We start from the raw sequence: 21856 nt of genomic DNA on the forward strand, positions 1-21856 counted from the left end.
TTTTGCCCTGATGAAGGGTGAAAGCTTAAAACATTTGCCAAACCGACTTTCCCACGATGGCAAAAACTCATCAGCTTTTCATGAATAATATCCATTGTTTCGTTAAATGAGCGGGATGCATAAAATGTCTTGCAAAAATACTTTTCTCTGCTATGATAGCTATGGTTGCGATATGTCAAAAATCAACATGAAATTGGTTTTGTGAATGGATTTCAATGAATTTTAAGCCAATATTTCTGTTTCGGCCACAAAGCCGCACCCGCGGAACATTGTTACTTGAATTCCCTTTTGTTGGGGGTGTTTTGAATTTATACGAATGAATAGACTTTATTTTCATGTCAATATTTCTGATTTCTGCTGATATTGACGTGGTTGCACGAGAAATATTTGTACTCAACCCTAAGATTTCTCCATCAATTTTAATCTATTGTGACGATAAAGATGGCACGTTCATGCTTAACAAGACCAACACTTATAAGAATCAATTTCAATTTTTTGAAGGTAGGATTTTATATCCTGGAGTTAACTCATCTATGCATTTATTTATTATCTCATCAGAAACAAGTGGCTAATGCAGAAGGAAACAGCTGTCAAATCCTAATTGCTGACATTTCTCAAAGCCAAGCACTCCTTGTCCCTGTTCTATTTGTTGTTAAATTCCTGACATGTTGCTCTCTTAAGTGTCTATTCACCTTCAAGATCTTTACTGATTGCCGTGCTGCAGCAATCCTTTTCATGCACAATTATTTTTCTCTTCGATTATCTATAACTATGACATCATAATATTCATGGGGATATGGTGTTCCTTCTATTTCTATACCTTTCTTATGACTGTGAACACACAAAAACTCGAAGGGCACTCGGTAGAGCGCATACCTCCACCACGTAATGCCTGACCCACGAGATCATTTTGGGCCATTACATTTTTGAAATATCATGCTCTTCGTCGTTTTTGGCAATATCTCTCAATGGTGAAGAATCACTTTTAAAAATAAATAATTATCGTATCCAGATCCGGATTCGGATCTTCACCAAATTTTAAGCTAATCGTCCTTGTCACACACCCAACGTGTCCAGCAAGTTTCATCCGAACCGTCCAAAACTTTTCGAGATATTGTGCTATATATAGTTTTTGGCCCTATCTATCAATGATGAAGAATCACTTTAAAAATTCTGGTAGCCACATCCGGATTTCAGGATCTTCACCAAAATCTAAATCAGTTCGTCCTTGTCTCACACCAAACCGGTCCACAAAATTTCATTCGGATCTGTCTCCAACTTTTTGAGAAATCCTGTACACCAACAAACATACAGAAAAAGGATGAAAACATCACCTCCTTCACCTTCGGTGGTGGAGCTAAAAATTGAGCAAACCATTCTTAGAAGGGCTATCTGTTACTCTTTTATCAATTTATAGCTGCAGGTGTAGCTTCTAGAATGCATTTATTAGGATTTATGCGTAACATGTACTTATGTCGAAATGAGGCAATTTTAGGTGAGTTGCCAATGAAAAGGTCAAGGTATTTACATCTCCGACAATGAATAAATAAGATATACCTTTCTTTGGTTCATTGATAAATTAGAATGAAAATTCAGAATGATTACATAGTCAACTCAAGGTCGTTTTTTAGTTTTTGACTCAACAGTGCACATAATTCACTCATCTCACTTTCTTGTGCTCTAACCTTTCATACGCTCCCCTTGACTCCACTCTTTTCTTACCACCATCCAATATGTCCATAGTATAATTAAATTTCCTTGGTGCAATCAACTCTACAGTTGTCTGTCTGCCAAAAATTGTCTCTTTCTGCCACAGGTTGATCTACATAAATATTTTCAAGTGTTTGTGGGTTTGGTACTTGTGAAAATCGAAGATTCAAAAGTATTGTATAATGATTGGTTGGTCACATGTGTTATTCTTTCTGTTTGCGACTTGCAAAATCGAAAATTTTCAAGGATATTGTTCGGTCAACTTTGTTATTACTTGGTGAAAATTTTTTTTTGCCAAGTATGTTGGTCTGTAGCGTTTGTCTGTCTATTTGTTCGTCACATGATTTTTGGCCACAGTTTTCAAGAAATCGTTCTGAAATATATTTCTGTGTGTAGTTGACCAGACAAGGACACCAACGCTTAATTTTGATGAAGATTCAAATGCGGATCTGGATCTGAAAATTTTTAAGTTAGTCTCCATCATTGAGAGATGGAGCTAAACTATTATATTGCACAATATCTCAAAAGGTTATGGATTCACACGAACCTTGATGGATAGGTTGGGTGTGTCACAAGGACAAATCGATTCAATTTTGGTGAAGATCTGAATCCGGATCCAGATACGATAATTTTTTTTTTTTTTTTTCTGATTCTTCACCTTTGAGAGATGGGGCTAAACATGATATTGCGTGATATTTCAAAAGCTTGTGGACGGATTCGGATTAAACTTGGTGGTCATATTGGGTGTGTGAGAACAACGAATTGACTCAATTTTTGTGAAGATCCGAATCCAGATTTTTCAAGTGATTCTTCACACTGAGAGATGGGGCCAAAAACTACGTATCGCACGAGATCTCAATAAGTTGACGAGTTATGACAAAACTAGGTGGATGAGTTGGTTAGGTGACAAGAACAAGCCGATTCAATTTTGGTTGAGGTCTGGATTCAGATCAGTAGATGATAAATGGGGTTTCTGGGATGCCCATTCAAATGAATCGGGGAAAAGGGGAAAACTTTCTAATTCAAGCCCCAAAAGCTAAAAATAGGAGACTCATTTTCTCCCCACCTATCCCCTTCCCTCCCATACAAACAAATGTAAAATTGAGACTCATTTTCTCCCCACCTATCCCCTTCCCTCCCATACAAACAAATGTAAAATTGACACTATGAAAGATTGAGACTTACTGATTAAAGCACTTCTTCCCTTTCATATTTTCATTCCACTCAAAGAGCGAACCAACGAATATTTGTCCATATTCTACTTTAGGGAATAACTTAATTTTCCTCTCACATTCATTTCCATCGAGTATATTCACAAAGAATAACTTGGAACTTGGTTCTTGGTTTAAGTGTCTTTGTTGTGCAGAAATGAAATGATAAACTTCTCTTAATGCTCTTATTTTTCATGGTCTTTCCAAATTCAACATTATGTGTTATTTTGTGTAAGTTTTTTTTTCTCAAAATCATTCAAAACAAGCTCTTTCATTTTCGTGTTAAAATGAGTGAGACTGCTTGAGAACTGAAGCAAAAATGCGACTCATTTCCTATGTGAGACACACCCTGAAAAACCCATTGTTGTGTAATCTCCCATGATGTCATCAACAGAAGGCTACTTATTAACAAAGCGAACTTCGTTGTTATTCAGTCCTATTCAGAGAATTTTGAGTTTTATTCAGAGAATGGATTATTTAGAAGAGTATTCTAACCTTGCAGATCAATCGTTTTCACAAGATGAGAGGTGAGATCCAAGGACCCATTCATTATTTGTTGTTTTATACAGAATTAAATCATATGAATGATGATTATACAGAATGATGATTTGTTTTATACAAACTATACAACCAATAATTATTATATGTCTTTTTCTAACAGGTTGTCCCCAATAAGAACATCGTTGATAACTGATCTGGAACAGGAGGCGTTTGAATTCCACGACGAGTGGCAAAAAATGAATGACTTCCTTAAAGACATTCAATCGTTCAGAAAAGAATTGAATGACATTATTGTTGGCTGGAAAAAAGTCCTCTCACGTCTTCTGACCTTGAATGAGTCGAGTCAAAGGTGAGAAATTATCCGTGTGTGTGTGTGTATGTGTGTATGTGTGTGTGTCTGTGTGTGTCTGTCTCTGTCTTTGTCTCTCTCTGTCTCTCTCTCTCTCCCTCTGTCTCTATCTCTGTCTCCATGTATCTGTCTATATCTCTCTTGAGTGTTGACTCATTATTATTATTATTATTATTATTATTATTATTATTTTTCAGTTTAAACACCTGTCTGGATGAACCAAACACACAACTTAATCTTCTGGAGGAATCTAACATGACACTCAATCTTCTGGAGGTAAATGTTATATTTATTATTTTATTAATATCATTATATAATCATCTTTATATACCCAATTGTTCCTCCCTCTTTGTTTTGAACAGAATATGTTGACCAAGTTTCAAAATCACAAACCATCAGACTGCTGCGAAAGAAGATTTTGTTCAATGTTTGTAATCTTGTTTTATTATATATGCTTTCCTTATAATTATCTGATTTTGAATTACAAGAAAAGAATAAAGATGTAAAGGGGAGGGGGGGAGGGTGAGGGTTGGGGGGTAGGTGTGCTCCCCCAATGACCCACCACCCCCCTCATCCCTCTCTCCTCCCCTCCCGTGTGTGTGTGTGGGGAAGGGTGGAGGGTGGGATGAGGGGGGTGGTAGGTCAAAGGTGGGGCCGCACAGGGGGCTGGGGCTTGTATGCGTGCAGCTTGAGTGGGTGGAGCTTGTGTGGGTGGGTGGGGCTTGTATGGGTGGGGCTTGTGTGGGTGGAGCAATTTTTTTAATTAAATAAACGTTGTGTGTGGGAACTAATAAACTAATCACTAATTATGTGGATATGATGGATGTGGATGTGGCTTTTGTGAGTGGGGCTTGTGTGGATGTGGCTTTTGTGGATGGGTTTTGCATGGATGTGGCTTATGTGGGTGGGGCTTGTGTGGATGTGGCTTTTGTGGGTGGAGTTTGCATGGGTGGGACTTGTGTGGGTGGGGCTTGTGAGGATGTGGCTTTTGTGGGTGGGGTTTGCGTGGATGTGGCTTATGTGGGTGGGGCTTGTGTGGATGTGGCTTTTGTGGGTGGAGTTTGCATGGGTGGGAGTTGTGTGGGTGGGGCTTGTGTGGATGTGGCTTTTGTGAGTGGGGTTTGCGTGGATGTGGCTTATGTGGGTGGGGCTTGTGTGGATGTGGCTTTTGTGGGTGGAGTTTGCATGGGTGGGACTTGTGTGGGTGGGGCTTGTGTGGATGTGGCTTTTGTGGGTGGGTTTTGCGTGGGTGGGGCTTGTGTGAGTGGGGCTTGTGTGGATGTGGCTTTTGTGAGTGGGGTTTGCGTGGATGTGGCTTATGTGGGTGGAGCTTGTGTGGATGTGGCTTTTGTGGGTGGGGTTTGCGTGTATGGGGCTTGTGTGGGCGGAGTCAAAAAGTGGCGGAGTTAAAAAGGGGGCGGAGTCAAAAATATTCAATTTATCTTTGTCTTTTGTAATTCCTGTGAATAAAATGAACCTAAAATCTCTTCCCCCTTTAAATCACATAATTTGTAAGTCCAAGGAACTGTACCGACGACATCAACAATTTAAAAAGTTCATTTGTCCATCGCTTGGTATAACCTTTTTCAAAATGAGATTTCCATCTGTATATTCTTACTATATCACCAACTTTGAACTTAGGCTTTCTGACATTAATCTCTTTTTCATATTTTAATTTTGTAAATGTTTCTGATGGCTTCGTTTTCATTGACGTATGACTCGTGTCGTTGTACTTATCTGCAATGTCCTGAATTAAAGACAACCATTGTTGATAACCGAGTTGAGTGAATTTTTTATTAGGTCTATCTTTTAAAGTGCGATTAAAACGCTCAATAACGACCGCTTTTCCTTCATTAAAGGACCCATTGTAATGTTGTTATTTTAAAGAAAATTAAAAAACGTTTTGTTGTAGAACTCTGTACCCTCATCAGTCCACAATTTTTTAGGTTTTCTCTTGCTTTTATTGAATATCTGTTGGAAAGCTAACATAAGAGTATTACCTGTTTTGTTTTTCAAAGGGACAACCCACGCATATCTACTCCTCAAATCAATAACGGCTAAAGCATACTTGTACCCCTTATCATAATTGAGTTCAATTAAATCAGTGGACCAGATATAATCAACTTCCTTGGAATAAACCTTTCTTCTCTGAAACTTTGTGATTATTGGTTTATGTAATTCATCAGCTAATTGCTCTTCAATCTTAATGACATCATTAGATCCTATAAGTTTTTTGAACTTCCAAGCCCAAGTTTCAATTTAGCACTGATCATCTTCTTCACGACGAACCTATCAACTTTTTCTCTCAAGGTTGGATTTTGTATCACAGACAAATTATACAACATTTCTCTATCGGCTTCATGTTTTCCTTCCAGTGTTGTGCTATTTCCATAATCAATATCGTGTCTCATGCACACTTCATCATCACATCGGTTTGCTCCACGGTTTCGGATTGTCAGCCTCATCTAATCTTTTATTCAAGTTTGTTCCTGGACTGCAGAAAGAATACCCTGGTAGATGTAATTCCCCTGGTATTCCAGTTGTTGTAAATTTACTTCTGGATAAAAACTTTTGTATATCTCCCCCTCGTTTGTGTTTGGTGATGAATTCACTCTTTTTTTCAGCCACACACCAAACATGTACCTTTTTGTATAACCCTATTATTTTTACTTTTAACATATGAGATATTTTTACTCTCGGTTTTCTTTTTACATTTGAGACAATAACTCATTTATTTATGTGAAAAATTCCAACAAAGTGCGAAAACCTTTTTTGTTTCCAACCTGCACATTTGAATCTTAATTTTTAAAACATAAAGAATCCTTAGAAATGTCTTCACTCTCTACTCCATTTATTTAAGAAAAAAAATGTAAAACTTTAATCAAAGTCAATTACACCAACATCATCAATAATATAATCTTTTCCTTCTTTCTCTTCTTTATCTTCACTTTCTCATTGAAATCTTCTCCCTGAAATCGATGTTAATAGTCTTGACGCATATATTTCTAATAGACTTGCCAATTATTTGTTTTCCTCCTCAGTGCGTTGAGATTGATTTATTTTCGGTAATACCTTTGATCTTTTTATAATCTCACTGGTTTCCATATTTTTATATTTATTTATTCTCTCTCTTTCCTCCCTCGCCCTCTCATTCTTCTCTCTTTTCTCCCTCTACTCCCCCTCCTCCTTCTCTCTCCTCAGTTTCTTCGACTCCTTCCTCATCCCTTACTATCATTGAACCACTTTCACCCCACAGAATATCATACATATATTCATCTGGATTCTGCGATACTCTTGAATCCACAATTATTTTTCTCATAATAGGAAACCAACAAGATTTGTTGATGATTTATAAAAGAGTTTTATATTTCATCACCTTTAGAAGTTCATTTTTATTTAATATTTTCATCAAATCTCTATTTGTGGGTTTTTTTAATATCAGTATAAGGCCTGTTTTTAATTGAAAATTGCCCGTGTCTATGTTCCAATTCATAAGGAATGTAAAATCGAACACCCTTTTCTTGTAGGTATCCTTGAATGCAAAAATTATAATTTCTTGAAGCATTCTTGCTGTCATTTATGTATCAGAAATATATGACAGATCAATATGATGACACGCAATACCACCCCATCTTCCTGTTTTAAATCTGTTTGTATTCTTCGACTTTGTATAATTATCCAATTTCCTTCCTTCTTTGTCATATAAACAATTGCTTCACCATCATATAATTTCCTATTCCTGAAGTTGTGTTTTTGTTGTTTGCTAATTGTGCTTCCACATGTCTCCTGATTCTTACCAAGAGGATAATATTCTTCTTTACGAGACTGATAAAAATCGTGTAGGTCTTCTAGGTTGAATGAAAAAGACCAATTATATCCTAAATCACACATATTATACCTCCATTTCTCTATTCTCATATTAACTATTCTTCCTTCTTTATAAAATTCAATACGAAGCAGATAATTGAATTTAATAAGAAAAGGTGTACGTTTGTTGAACCAGGTGTTGTGGTTGTAAAGTCTACTTGTTTATCAAAACGTGCCATTTTATTTAAGGATATATTTTGTGATAAATCACTTCATCTCATCAAGTCATTCGCGTCAGTCGGGCTTGGATAATTTATTAATTTATAAACATTTTTCATATTAATATTTTTTGCTATACTATATTTCTGTCGTTCAGGCTGTGCCTTTGTGTAATAATTTGATAAATCAATATCCAGTTCTTGGGATACACCAAAGATAGAACCATCTTTACCAACATAAGTCATTTATATTAGATTAAAAATGTCATTAAAATTTTTATTTTTGTTGAGTTGAAATAACACATATAGACATAATTGACCACAACACTTGGAATTTAATTCTTGGACTTGAAATGTTTGATAAACACCATTCTGTAAGAATTTTATGACTTCAACAGGTGGTGGAAGACCATAACTATCAAAATAATATTTGTCTTGACGATTAAAAATACAAACCCAATGAGAACCATTCCCATTATTATCTTCTAAGTTCATAATAATATTCTTTGTATGTTGAGACACGTTTGTTCATTAATTTCTCCGACAAATAACCACATTATGAATTTTTAATTTCTTAAAATATTGGATAAGTTCTGAATTTGATGTATTCTTTCCAAATTCTTTAAACCACTCATCAATGCTCATTTATTTATTACAAAGATATAATCCATTTCCCCTTTTAGTTAATTTTACACCTGCTTGTGCGATAGAAGAAAGCATATCTCCAACTAACAATCTCGCTTTATCAGGCAGACTTTCAAGTTTTTCAGCAAAATCTACAATTACATCACTTCCAGGAATTTGTTGCTCCAACTCTTTGTTATGTCTTTCCAACTCTTTTTGAGCCTGGAGTTGAGCCTTCCTTTCGTTGGCAGTTTTCACCGCTGCTGCAGTACCACCTGTCAATGCTCCAGCTGCACTTAAACCAGCAAATAAAGGAATTAGAAATGGGAGAAATCCTCCACTCGTCTCTCTTGTTGAAAGTTTCTTCAACATTGGTTTTGACATTTTAATTTTAAGTGAGCCAGTATCGTGCAAGATTTTAACCTGTTCTCTTGTGAGCAAAGCACCAAATCTTACTGCTCCTTTTCTCTGAATTGTATTAATGTTAATCATACAAGGCTTTTGATTTTGAATACAAGATGATAGTTTATGAAGATTGATTTGATTAACATATACCCCAGTTGGCACTTTACTACTAATTTATTTCTAAAAAAATTATGAGACTAATCATAACACCATTATCTGTATTAATCTGTAATTCTTTTTCTTCAAAAAAGCAAACAATATGTATCAACTTATTCACTCTGTCCTCTTTCAATGAATAGGGAAGTATCCACTCGATTCGACTTTATAGTTTCCTTTTGAGCACTCAGGTCAATCGCATAGATTGTATACAAACTTTTAAATGCTGTCATATCCAAAATGGGTTCTTTATTTCCATTGCTTTCACACACCTTTTGGTAAGACTTGTATGCTTTAAGCCTGTATCTCACTGGGCTGCGACAGTTCGCGACAAAATGCAAATGGGATTCTCGAAAATGTCTCGAAACGTTAGCGGATACTATCATAGATACTATCAATTGCTTTCATACTTGCATTTATTGAGGAAAAAAGATGTTAAAACTTTTGAAACCCTGACCCAAGTATTTGAAATAATTTCTGTCGTTCTTTGGGGGACAACTGAGTTTTGCCTTTCTTAATTTTTTATTGCTTGCAATTTATGAGATTCCTTTTGGCATCTTTAATACTCTTAATAGCACCCACTACATTTCCCACAGCAGACACAGTTGAACGAATTAGGTCTTTATGTTTAAGAATAGTTGAACCTATACCCATGAGAGTATCAATTATCCCATCTCCTTTTTTTTCTAAATTGATGTCCTACACCCCTTTGTCTCTTTGGTTTATAATATCCTCTACCGAGATACATACCTTCGCCCTTGTAGTATGGGGAAAGGAACATCCCATCCCCTGTAATTATTTTATATTTTCCCAACTCGTGTTTCCTCACAATAACCATCATATTTATTTATTGGAAAACTTCAAGGAGGTGAATTCTGATGGATATAATTTCTCCAATAAAAGAAATCATGCGATTATCTTGGTCGGTTATCCTAAACTTTACTCTGTATATGTTTTTTCCTGACACAGGTAGATAAACCAGATTTTTGGGTTCCATATTGAATTTATAACCAATTGGGGTTGAGTATGCACTGAATGAAAATATTGTATCTGTTCTTATTCCATCATTATTTGCACCATCAGTCAAATCACAGTGAATTTATACCAAATTTATGACTGAGGATATTTGAACAACATGATCACTGTAAAACATCCCATTAGTTTCAATCTTTTTTGAGGAGAAACTCAATAACTCTCTAAATGAATTATCAATTGTGAAATCAACCTTGTAGTTATTTTTAAGTTTAATCGTTGATTTTGAAGTATGTTTTTGAATATCTATAACAATATTTTTTGGTTCATCACCCTGTTCTTTCATAAGGCAAGCAATTTCAGAAGATACTTGAGAAATGTCAATGCTCTGGCTGAAACTGTAATCGTTTTGTATCCACTTCCCAGATTATAACTAAACTTATCATTTTTCTCCGTGATATTAAACAAGGTATTATAAGTTTCCATGTACAATAAAGACGCCTCATATTCTTTTGTTGCATCAAGTTGTAGTGGGTATGGGAATGAAGATGTGTGGTCGCTTGCTGTGAAATTAAAACTAAGGATTGTGCTTCTCATCTTATTTAATATGGGATAAAATGTCTTTGGATTGACATTTATTTATTATTTTCATGTTCATCAACTGATCTAAAATGGCTGATGCTTCATTAAAACAATTGATGTTTTCAGCCTTCTTACTTCCTAACAGCAATAACGGTCGATTAACTAATTGTGATGGGTCATTTGGAAGAAAACTAACACCTGAGCCAAGGATACTTAAAGCAGGAATAATGTGTTTCTCCTTCTCATTCTTCCTACTTTTACCAGATAGACCAACCCTATAATTAAGAGAGTCCAGCAGATCAATATATTCTCTATCATCCTTATTGTTCATATCCAATGGTTTATCAAAATACTTTGATTCATCCCTCATAGTTGAACCTTGTTTTCCATATTTTGTTGGAAGAAACATTAATCTCAGAGTTAGCTTAACAGGGGGTTGAGCAGAACTCAAGAACCTTAATTCATCATTAAATATCAATCCCTTTTCTTGAAGAAGATGAAGTATTGCTGGTTGTTCTGTTGAAATGAGTCCTGTTTTGGTTTTTGAATCTGCTGAATATTCATTGTTTTGAAGAGCCTTCACAATAAAATCAGGGGTTTGATTAATCTCTTCCAGTTGTTGAAATAATCCTTCATCATCATATTCGAATTCTCCTGTTGTTGTTGTTGTTGTTGTTGTTGTTCATCTTTCGGCTGCTCCCGTTAGGGGTCACCACAGCGGATCATCCCTCATGATCCGCATACTGATTTGGCATAGGTTTTACGCTGGATGCCCTTCCTGACGCAACCCTGGTCGACTCTTACAACACAGGGATAAGGATTGGGTTTCGCCATGATTCTGGGCTGCCCTACACCCTCTCATAGCACGGCCCAGCAGAGAGCTCCCATCCTCAAGCGATCCTCCAACCAAAGCCTCCGAGTAGCCGGATTACAGGCGCACGCCACTACGCCTGGTCATATTCTAATTCTCCTATATGCTCTAATTATTCCTCCATCATTTGACAGCAATCTTTTAACATTTGAACTTTTTTAGGAGTATATTCTATTGTGGGAATTGTGGAAGCATCTATAATTTTTTCTTGGGAAGTTTTTAAAAGTGGTTTAAAAAATTTCTCTTGTTTTCTTTCAAATGCTTCTTCACCCTTTAGTTTCTGTCTGTGTTTCTTCTTTATGTCTTCCTGTTGCTTTACAACTTTTGAAACCAACTCTTGATGCTCCTTAAATCTTCTTGCTCTTTCTTTTGCATCCATTTATTTATTGGAAAATATCATTCACTGAATTATAAAGGTCAACTGGGAAGTTTTCCTTTTCTTCATCATTAAAGTACATGTGTTCAAATAAATTCTTTTCTTTAAATACTTCATCAAATTCTTTATTAATATTAATACGAGCTGTAATTTCTTCTTCACTAATACTTGTTTCTCTGCTTTTCATACATTTGCGCTGACTTTCTTCATCAACATCAAAACCGAATGATAAAATCTTAACCCCATTACCACTCAGATGTTTCATAATTTGTCTCATTCCTTCTGGATTAGTTTCTGATATCCCAAAACCACCAGATTTTAGTTTCTTTAACTCACTCTTACAATGTGAATATTTTGTTGTACCAAGAGAAACCTCAAATATTTGGCCTTCATTCCTCAATCGCATATGTTCCTCGACTGAAATATAGTAATAATCTTCACATTCTACTTCTCCAGGTCTTATTGCTCTCGTTGTTGTTGATACAATACGAACTACATGGTGCTATTTAAGCAAATTTACAATATTTTCATTTGTACTATTCAAGAACCTTGATTTATGAAAGTTTTTCCAGAAGCAGATTTACCCACAAGATTTATAACAATAGTTGTCATTTGTATATGTAATTGTTTATAAAATAAAAAATATATCCCTTAATATCTCATCTTGTTTCACAACAATATATTTACATTTTTCAGTCGTGTGCTTCATATAATCCCCAAATTCCTTTTTACTACATAATGTAGAACAATTGTCTCTCCAAAAATTGTTTTTATCTATTGAATTTAACTTGAATAAAATAAAAGTATTAGCATTGTTTCTTATTGAGTGACGTTGGAGTTGAAAGTATGATTGACTAAGATAAATATAATTACAAGAAGAATGTCTCCTTCTGGTGTAGTAGCTATCCATTACCATTTGGTTTCTCTCATTAACACAATCATCAAAGATCACAAGGTTGTTTTTTGATTTATCCAAATCTTGGGGAGAAGGTATATCATCCGTATTATCACTAAGAATACAAGTTATCGGCTTTGATTTCTTTTTATATCTCGGTGTATCACAAAATAGTTGTATTATATCTTCAATGTTGTAATCATTTAGTTTGTTTTGAAGTTTAAATAAACCGATTATATCTTCTTTTTGAAGACCAACATTAAAACCTTGTGAGAGTAGTTGATACTCAGATTGAAATCTTGACTTTGTGAAAATTATTAAATTATCATGATCTATTAAGTTGGGAGTAAGGAGCATCTTTGAAAGTAAGCAGGTTTTTCCACATCCACTTGAACCAACTATGAGACATCTTAATGAATTTGGAAGATTTTTATGGTTGTTAACTTTTATATTATTTTCCAAAATGGGTAAAAAATCATTCATTTATATATTTGGAAAACAGGTTATTTAATTTTTTATTGGCTGTTTTATGTTTTATCCTAAGTTCAGGTTTAATTTCAAGATAATCCATTATTTTAGTTAAACAATATCCTGTGTTGACATTTCCCTGAAAATGACAATCGTTAATAATATAAATCATCAATCCACGAAACATGGTCGTCATTTGTTCAGTCTCTTCTCTTGTAAGAAAAGGTGTATTATCACCCTCATACTTTACATTCATTTCTCGAATTAATCTTGAAAAGTAATTCATTTTTGGTGTAAATCTCAAAGAATTATATTCCTTTTTATATTTTTTATTATCATGAATTAGAAGATAATCACAGAACATACATTGTTTATAGGCTTTTGACTGTGTTTAATCCCTGTCTTTCACACACAGGACAATTCTCAAATTTGTCATGTGGAGAATCAGGAAATTCAAGATGCTCAAAATCTAGTAAACTATTCCTATTTATAAAGTAAAACTTTACTTCTAATAAAATTCACCTTCGGTATCATCTTCGGTACTTTCATTGGTGCTTTCACAATAATCTGTAAAACTGCTTTCATTACTATCATTTGAACACAAACTCTCGGTATCAAAACTGTCTTCTCTTCCAACAGAGTTACTATCATCACTCTCATAATCTTCAAAATCTTCAGTTGAATCGTGACTCATATTTAATTAGTATAAAAAACATTACCATCTCTATCGACCATCTATATACTTTTTACGTTAACAGATTCAACTTCTACATTTTTCATATTAAAGGTAATTTTAAAATGGTCCTTAACTATTATTCAACAAAATGTAATTTCACCTGATATATTAGCATCCTTTATTTCATCAGGATTTACATCTTTCGGGTTGTTGAAAAAAATACAAATTTCTCCTTGCATATTACAGATGGTCTTATCTTTTCTTTCTAAAGCTTCATCCATAAGGTTTTTCTTTTTTGATACTTTTTCTTGTTTCATTGCTTTTTCTAGTTTTGATATATATTGCCAGAAGGAGAGTCGAAACTTTTGTTTGAGCTGCCTTAATTGATGTTCTTCCAGATATACTAAAAGCCCTTCCACTGAAGGAAATTGAACAATTCATATTATTCACCATAATTGTTTTTATCCAATCGATGTTATATTTATCTTTATTCAATTTTACATCCTCAACATATTTCTCAGTATCTTTTACAAATGAAGAGATTGATTGAAACTTGTCTTGTGTCTTGATACATTGTATTTATTAAATGAAAAAAGTTGGAGGATAAAATGGTTTTAAGCACAGATTCACCTATAAATACAATGGAATTTTCATCAAGAAAATTGTATTTTAAGCAAAGTTTTGATTATATAAATATGATGAATACAATGTACTGCGATGTTTGTAATCATGAATATAAATGTTATAAAAAAAAAACACCTACAAACCAACAAACACACATTCAATGTTTTCAGACAAATATCTCCACTTGACCAAGAAACAAAACATTGTGATGGATGTGATAATGATATTCTTATTTTTTTTTTATAATAAACACCTTCAATCACGCAAACACAAGAAAAATGAAGAAAGGTAAGGTGCCACTAAATTCTCTATTGAAAATACTGATGGGCCATTTGAAGGACATATAAAAATAAGATTGTTTCGCTTTCAAGTCCCTGGACCATCTTCAATCATGGAAGCTGTTGATGTGGTTAAACAAAGTATTGAAACTATTATTAAAAGCACATTAAGTGAAATGAAAACTTTAAAGTTTTATATGGGAGTAAAATTGAATATGGTTAGAGAAGGTGATGAAACTACTCCCTCTCTGAGGACAAACCCTCACTTTTTCTCATCATTTCAAGATTTTGTAAGATGTGATGTTTACGATGAACTCCAGAGACAATAACAAGATGTTGACAACACTGTAGTAGGTAGTGGATTTACTGTTACAAAAAGAATCTTTTTAGATATACACATCTTAAAATCAGATCCTCTTCAAGCTTCTTCTTATATTGATTCACCAAAAGAGATAAAACTTCAGAAAGCAGTTGTTAATATTCAAAACAAAGATAATAAATGTTTTATTTGGTCAGTTCTTTCTCACTTACATCCTCCACAATGGAAACCTGAATGGGTTGAACATTATATGAAATACGAGAATACATTAAATGTTAAAGATTTAAAGTTTCCAATGTCATTGAGAGATATTCCTAAATTTAAGAAAATGAATAATCTATCTGTTAATATATATGGACTAACGGATACAAACAAAGTTCAGACATTAAAAATTTCAAATAACTATAAAAATGATGAAACACACATTGACCTTCTCTACTTTACTTCAAAGGAAAAAATCACATTATGCTTTCATCAAAAATTTCTCAAGATTAACCAAATCACAACTATACAAGATAAAATGTAAAACGTATCCTTGAAAGAGATGTCTCAACTTCTTTCATACAAAAGAACGATTAAATAAACATTCGATATATTGGAGTAATCTTAAATTGACCTTAATCAATTAACCAAAAGCAGGTTCAAACATATCATTCAAAGATTTTAACAAATCTATAAAACATACATTTGTGATATATGCTGATTTTGAAAGTATCCTTGAAAAGATAGATACTGTTTTTCCAAATCCAAATATATCATACACAAATAAATATCAAAAACATACTCCTTGTGGTGTCTGTTATTATATCAGTAGGGAAAGAATACTGGTTCTGGCTCACTTTTCCCCATGTAAATGAATGGGGGATTTTCAGCCATGAAATTTTTCTTTTTTTTCCCCTGAAAAAATAAATCCCCTTTTTAGCCCAAGGTATATTTATTTGTCTCCCCTTTTAACCTGGAGCCTGGTGTTGGCTTAGTTGTTAGGGTGGCGGCTTGGGATCCCAGGGTCCTGAGTTCAAATCCCGTTGGCTGCTGAATTAACACCAGGGGGTTGACTCAGCCTGCCATCCTTCCGAGGTCGGCGAAATGAGTGCCAGTGTACTGGTCCCGGTGTATGCCCCGGTTAGAATAGGTGTACCGTATCCCTGTGTGTCGTAAGAGGCGACCAGGGTTGGTGTCAGGAAGGGCATCCGGCCATAAAACATTGCCTCAAGAAAAAGCCAAACCCCTGCACAGCAGGGAAAAATGGCTGTAAAAACGGTCATTTTTTTTATTTCCCTTTTAACCTAGGGGCTCTCTATTCAAATAGCCCATACAACAAGATAAAGATTTGTTAAAGGTGATTCTAAAGAAATATCTGAAACGTCTAAGCCTCGGGGCACTCTTTATCAAATAACCAATGCATATTGTTTAGCTCACTCATTGAACCTATAAACATTTGTTCATTCTCAAATTCCTTCAATAGTTTAATTTTCTTTGCACAATAATCCCCATCTAAAATATTGAAAAACAAAACATTTGAATCTTTATATTTTTTAAGATACCCCTTTTGTGCCATTACGAAATGATAAACTTGTCTTAATGATCTCATCTGGCCACCGCCTGCTTTGCAAATCATTTTTGTACATAAACCCTGCCAGAAAAAAGTTTTGTTTCAAATGTTTTCAGTTCATGCCGTGAAAATGAGGAAGTGTTTTTTTTGACACGGCCGTGCTGTGTGAATGAGGAAGTGGTTTTGGACTGTCATGCTGTGAAAAAATAGGAACTATTCTGAGAGACAAGGTCTCGTGTTTATATTTTATCTCAGAACACGAACTGAAAACATTTGAATCAAAACTTTTATGGCGTGGTTTATGTCCAAAAACGATTTGCAACTCGGGCGGTGGCCAGATGAGATCATTAAGAGAAGCTTGTCATTTCCTGTGCCCACACCCAATGATTAAGCAATTTCCTCATCGTTGCTTTATAAGCGGTTCGCCAGACAAAGTTTCTGCCAGAGCGGATTTCATTTTTACAACTGAGGCATGGACGATATTTCTTCCGATGAAGCCAACAGCCCACTACAGAGTTGGTAAGTTTGTGTATGCTTTTCTCTTTGAACGATGAAGCAAATGATTATTAATTAAATCATGATAATTCTGATATATATATATATTTTTTCCTGACAGGGCATTGGAAGAAATTGAGTTCACATATCACGACGTGGTTCATGAAATTAATACTCTTATTGAAGAGATCAATGATTTTAGAAGAGAATTGAAAGACATTTTCAATGAGTGGCATGAAGTCTTATCACGTCCCTCTCATCTCGAAGGAATTAAACCAATGGTGAGACACGTGTGTGTGCCTCTCTCTCTGTCTGTCTTTCTACCTACCTCTCTCTGCTCTTATTGAAGAGGCCAATGATTTATAATGACTGGTCTCTGATCTCGAATGAATTAAACCAATGGTGAGGCACGTGTGTGTGTGTCTATGTGTGTGTGTATGTGTGTGTGTGTGCGTGTGTGTGTGTGTGTGTGTGTGTTGCTTTCCCTGTCTGTCTCTTCATCTATACCCTTGACTTATTTTTTTTTTTTTCAGCACTATCGCACAACATCAGCTGTTGAAGCAATCTTGTACAACACATGATTTTCTGGAGGTAAATATTTCTGAATTATTATTAATATCACTCGTACAACACATGATTTTCTGGAGGTAAATATTTCTGAATTATTATTAATATCACTCGTGACAACACATGATTTTCTGGAGGTAAATATTTCTGAATTATTATTAATATCACTCTCTCTTTAGAATGTCGCCTTATGTTGGTTGCATCATTAGTTTGGACGTGGTTTTGTCAGTACACTGGAATTCATTTTATTGACCTTGAAAGGATGACAGGCTCCTGGTGTGTTAATTCAGTGGTCAACGAGGCTTATTCATATTACCATGTAATTATCTTTATAGAACCTAATTATTATCCACTTTTTGTTTCAAAACAGAATATGGTGTCTGAGTTTCGAAATCACAAGGCATCTGAAGAAGATTGCTGGGAAAGATTGTACATTCTCGCAAATGAATATTTAATATTTTCAATATTAATAAATTATATTTGTTTTGTTTACAATTACTTGATTCTGAATTACAAGAAAAGAATAAAAGAGATGTAAAGGGGGGGGGTTGGAGGGGAGGGGGGTAGGTGCGCTCCCCAATGACCCATCACCCCCTCATCCCATCCCTCCCCTCCCCATGTGTGTGTGTGGGGGAAGGGGGGGGGGGTGGGATGAGGGAGGTGGTGGGTCAAAGGTGGGGCGCACAGGGGATGAGGGGGGTGGGGCTTGTGTGGGCGGGGGCTTGTGTGGGCGGGGCTTTGGTGGGGGCTTGTGTGGTGGGGTGTGTGTGGGAGGGGCTTGTGTGGGCGGGGTGTGTGTGGGTGGGGCTTGTGTGGGTGGGGCTTGTGTGGCGGGGGGTTTATGTGGGTGGAGCTTGTGTGGGAGGGGGTTTATGTGTGTGGAGTTTTTGTGTGGAGCTTGTGTAGGCAGGGCTTATGTGGGAGGGGTTTATGTGGGCAGGGTTTATATGGGCAGGGGTTTATGTGGGTGGAGCTTGTGTGGGAGGGGTGAATGTGGATGAGGCTTATGTGGATAAATGGATGGGTGGAGAGATGGGGGATGGGTGGATGAGTGGAGCTTGTGTGGATGGGTGGATAATTTTTTAATTAAATAAACACGTTGTGTGTGTGGGGAACTAATTAACTAATCACTAATTATGTGAATATGATGAATATGGGTGGAGCTTGTGTGGGGTTTGTGTGTGTGGAGCTTGTGTGGAGTTTTGTGTGGAGGTTGTGTGGAGGTTGTGTGGAGCTTGTGTGGGGTTTGTGTGGGCGGGGCTTCGGTGGGAGGGGCGTGTGTGGGCGGAGTCAAAAAGGGGCGGAGTCAAAAATTTCAATTTATTGGAGCTTGTGGGGGGGGTGTGTGGTGGGGTTTGTGTGGGGTTTGTGTGGGCGGGGCTTGTGTGGGCGGGGCTTGTGTGGGTGGAGCCAAAAAGGGGCGGAGTCAAAAAATTTCAATTTATCTTTGTCTTTTGTAATTCCTGTGAATAAAATGAACCTAAAATCTCTTCCCCTTCCAAATCATATATCTTATAAGTCCAAGGAACCGTATCTATTACATCAACAATTTTAAAAAGCTCGTTGGTCCATCTTTTCGTATAACCTTTTTCAAAATGAGATTTCCACCTATATATTCTTACGATATCACCAACTTTGAACTTAGGTTTTCTGACATTAATCTCTTTTTCATATTTTAATTTTGTAAATGTTTCTGATGGCTTCATATTTGTTGACGTGTGAATCGTGTCATTGTACTTATCCACAATATCTTGAATAAAAGATGACCATTGTTGTGAACCGAGTTGTGTGAATTTTTTATATAGTCTCTCTTAAGGTACGATTAAAACGTTCAACAACAACTGCCTTCCCTTCATTAAAGGTACTGTATAATGTAATACTGTTATTTTTTAGAAAATTCATAAATGTCTTGTTATAAAACTCCCTACCCTCATCAGTCCACAATTTTTTAGGTTTTCTCTTACTTTTATTAAATATCTGTTGGAAGGCTAACATAAGAGTATTACCTGTTTTGTTTTTTAATGGTACAACCCACAAAGATATCTACTCCTCAAATCAATAACGGTTAAAGCATACTTGTACCCCTTATCATTATTGAGTTCAATCAAATCAGCAGACCAGATATAATCTACTTCCTTGGAATAAACTTTCCTTCTCTGAAACTTTGTGAATATTGGTTTATGTAATTCATCAGCTAATTGCTCTTCAGTCTTAATGGCATCATTAGAGCCTATAAGTTTTTGAATTTCCAAGTCCAAGTTTCAATTTAGCACTGATCATCTTCTTCACAATGAACCGATCAACTTTTTCTCTCAAGGTTGATTTTGTATCAGAGACAAATTATACAACATTTCTCTATCGGCTTCATGCTTTTCTTCCAACGTTGTGGTATTCCCATAATCAATATCGTGTCTCATGCACACTTCATCAACTCTATTGATAGGCTTACTCCAGGATTTAGGATTGTCTGCCTCATCTAATCTTTTATCCAAGTTTGTGCCTGGGCCACAGAAAGAATACCCTGGAAGATGTAATTCCCCTGGTATTCCAGTAGTTGTAAATTTACTTCCTGATAAAAACTTTTGGATATCTCCTCCTAGTTTGTGTTGGGAGATAAATTGATTTTTTTTGAACCACACACCGAACATATACCTTTTTGTATAACCCTGTTATTTTTACTTTTAATATATGAAATATTTTTAGTATTAGTTTTCTTTTTACATTTGAGACAATAACTCATTTATTTATGAGAAAAATTCCTGCAGAGTGCAAAAACCTTTTAGTTTCCAACATGCACATTTGAATCTTGATTTTTAAAACATAAAGAATCCTTAGAAATGCCTTCACTCTCTCCTCCATTTATTTAAGAAAAAAAAAAATGAAAAACTTGAATTAAAATCCATATCTTGTCGATGCCAATAGTCTTGCCGAAAGTATTGCAAATAGACTTGTCAATTCTTTCTTTTCCTCCTCGGTGGGTTGAGTTATTTTCTGTAATACCCTTAATCTTTTTTTAATCTCACTGGTTTCCATATTTTGATATTTATTTTGTCTCGCTCTTTCCTCCCTCTCCTCCTTCTCTCTCTTCTCTTTTTCCTCCTTCTCTTTCTTCTCCCTCTCCTCCCTCTCCTTCTCTTTCTTCTCCCTCTCCTCCCTCTCTCTCTTCTCTCTCTCCTCCCTCTCTCTCTTCTCTCTTTCCTCCCTCTCTCTTTCCTCCCTCTCCTCCCTCTCTCTCTTCTCTCTTTCCTCCCTCTCTCTCTTCTCCCTTTCCTCCTTCTCCCTCTCTTCCTTCTCTCTCTTCTTCAACTCCTTCCTCATCCCTTACTATCCTTGAATCGCTTACACCCCATAGAATATTATACATATATTCATCAGGATTTCTTGTTATTCCTGTATCCAAAATAATTTTTTTTACAACAGGAAACCAATAAAATTTCTTTTGAATTTCTAAAAGAGCCTTACCTTTTCTTAACTTTATAATTTTTTCATTATTTAACATTCTAATTAAATCTAAAGTTGTCGGTTTATCAACATCAGCATAATGCCAATCTTTTATTGAAAATACCTCATTCTTATGTTGTAGAACATATTTATTAAAATACCGAATACCCTTTTCTTGAAGGTATGCTTGGACACAGAAATGATAATTTTCTTGAAGCCTTCTTGCTGTCATTTATGTATTAGAAATATATGTTAGAATAATATTATGGCACGAAACACCTCCCCATCTTCCCATAGTTAAATCATTTTGTATTTCCTTACTTATTATATATAATCCTGTTTTTTCTGTTTTCATGAGATAAACAAGGGCAAAACCATTATTATATTTACCCTTATTAAATTCTTTTATTTGTTGTTTACTAATCGTAGCCCCACAAAACTCATTCTCGATACCAAGTGGATAATATTCTTCCTTACGAGACTGATTTAATTGTTCCAGGTCTTCGAGGTTAATTTTAAATGACCAATTATACCCTAAGTCATTCATATCATATCCCCATTGTTCTATTCTCATACAAACGATACGCCCTTCTTTATAAAAATTTATTTTAATTCGAACTGTGAATTCTGTATGACCTGGAGATAATATCAACACTTCTGTATCTTTGGAATACACAGCCGTTTTATTTAAGGATATATATTGTGATAAATCGCTTAATCTCACCAAGTCATTCGCGTCAGTCGGGCTTGGATAATTTT

General features: G+C 35.4%; 2 long non-coding RNA genes across 3 annotated transcripts; both read left to right on the forward strand.

Annotated features, from left to right (window-relative positions):
* Window positions 1-3649: 3649 nt before the first annotated feature.
* LOC147028798 (uncharacterized) lies at window positions 3650-4271 on the forward strand. Its single transcript, XR_015056953.1, has 3 exons — window positions 3650-3771; window positions 3969-4047; window positions 4134-4271. It is a non-coding gene; the product is annotated as an uncharacterized LOC147028798 (long non-coding RNA).
* A 12417-nt stretch (window positions 4272-16688) lies between these two features.
* On the forward strand, window positions 16689-18190 carry LOC147028799 (uncharacterized). Of its 2 annotated transcripts, none has more exons than XR_015056954.1 (4): window positions 16689-17113; window positions 17211-17370; window positions 17623-17680; window positions 18027-18190. It is a non-coding gene; the product is annotated as an uncharacterized LOC147028799 (long non-coding RNA). The 2 variants fall into 2 exon arrangements; XR_015056955.1 differs by lacking the exon at window positions 18027-18190 and adding an exon at window positions 17794-18016 and having other exon boundaries at window positions 17623-17736.
* Window positions 18191-21856: the final 3666 nt, after the last annotated feature.

This window comes from Eptatretus burgeri, chromosome 4 (genome assembly GCF_056783735.1).
Source record: "Eptatretus burgeri isolate ZD-2024b chromosome 4, Ebu_testis_v1, whole genome shotgun sequence".
Classification (NCBI taxonomy): Eukaryota; Metazoa; Chordata; class Myxini; order Myxiniformes; family Myxinidae; genus Eptatretus; species Eptatretus burgeri.